The sequence below is a fragment of the Suricata suricatta genome, chromosome 5 (genome assembly GCF_006229205.1).
Source record: "Suricata suricatta isolate VVHF042 chromosome 5, meerkat_22Aug2017_6uvM2_HiC, whole genome shotgun sequence".
In the NCBI taxonomy this organism is placed as follows: domain Eukaryota; kingdom Metazoa; phylum Chordata; class Mammalia; order Carnivora; family Herpestidae; genus Suricata; species Suricata suricatta.
In genome coordinates, this window is record NC_043704.1 from 147,868,902 (window position 1) to 147,870,086 (window position 1,185).

Genomic DNA, 1,185 nt, shown 5'->3' on the forward strand with positions numbered 1-1,185 from the left:
TGATCGGCCCCAATTCTGGGTTCACTCATGTTGTATACACGGAACCCGGCAGGGAGCCCAGAGGCATATTAAGTATTTGTCGACAGAATCGTAAGTGAATATATGAATGAATTAGCCATATAAATTATGTAACATAACATGGCTTCATTTGTGCCATAATAGTAAAAACTACAAATTTTCCTTCAGGGTTGGAAATGAGAACCTCAGAAAACCTCTGAGTGCCTGTCTTGCCAAAGAGCTCACAACTGGAACCCCCCAAAGCCTTGGGACCCCCTTGAACTCTCCTGCCCCCAAGATGCCTGTAGCCCAGGCAGCCGGATCAGATGCAGGCTGCTCGATTAAGTTTGAATTTCAGATAAGTAGCCTATCTTCTGGTATAGTATGTCTCAAATACTGCATAGGACATACTTACAATCGAAAAATTATTTGTTGTTCATCTGAAATTCAAATTTAACGGGGGACTTTGCATTTTTATTTGCTGGGTCTGGCTGAGCTCTGTCCTGGGAGCAGGCCAAGAGAAGCCTCTTCATACCTGCGCCTATTGCAGGAAGAGCGAAGGGAAGGGGCTCCCACTGCTCCTTCTTTTACCCCCAGGAGCACTCAGTCTTGTCTTCAAAGGCTCAAGGCGTCACTAGTTTGAACACTGTGTTCATGCGCTCCCCTGTGTGTGTTTGCTCTATCCCCTTCGCTTTGCTTCTTCATTCCATCCCTACCCCGAGCCTTCCAGCCTCCTTTTAACTCCCTTTTGTGCTTTGAGACTCATTACCTCCCCGTAGAAAACTTTCCTGGGAAACACACAGACACACACACACAGAGTTCGAGTTACATTCTTCCCTTCACGTGTGTGAACATCTCTCCCAGCAGTTAGCACCCTCAAGTAGGAAATGCCTGCGAGGGTCCCTATGTCCCCGCAGGCACCAGAGCCCTGGGGCAGGACTGTGTCCATAGCTCTAGTACCAGCAGTCTGTCCAATACTTGCCTTTCAAACAGTGTTTGATAAATAAATGAACAGGTGAACACACAGCAACTTCTCAGGGAAAGAAATGGCCAGCTCTTGGGAAAGCAATGAAGGACCAGTGGAAAAGAGGGGCGTCCTGATGTGCATCTGCCTTAGAAATCTCTGTACCTCAGGACAATCTCGTGGTCAGGGAGAGCACACCTGTCCTGGAATAGCAGCCCAGGACC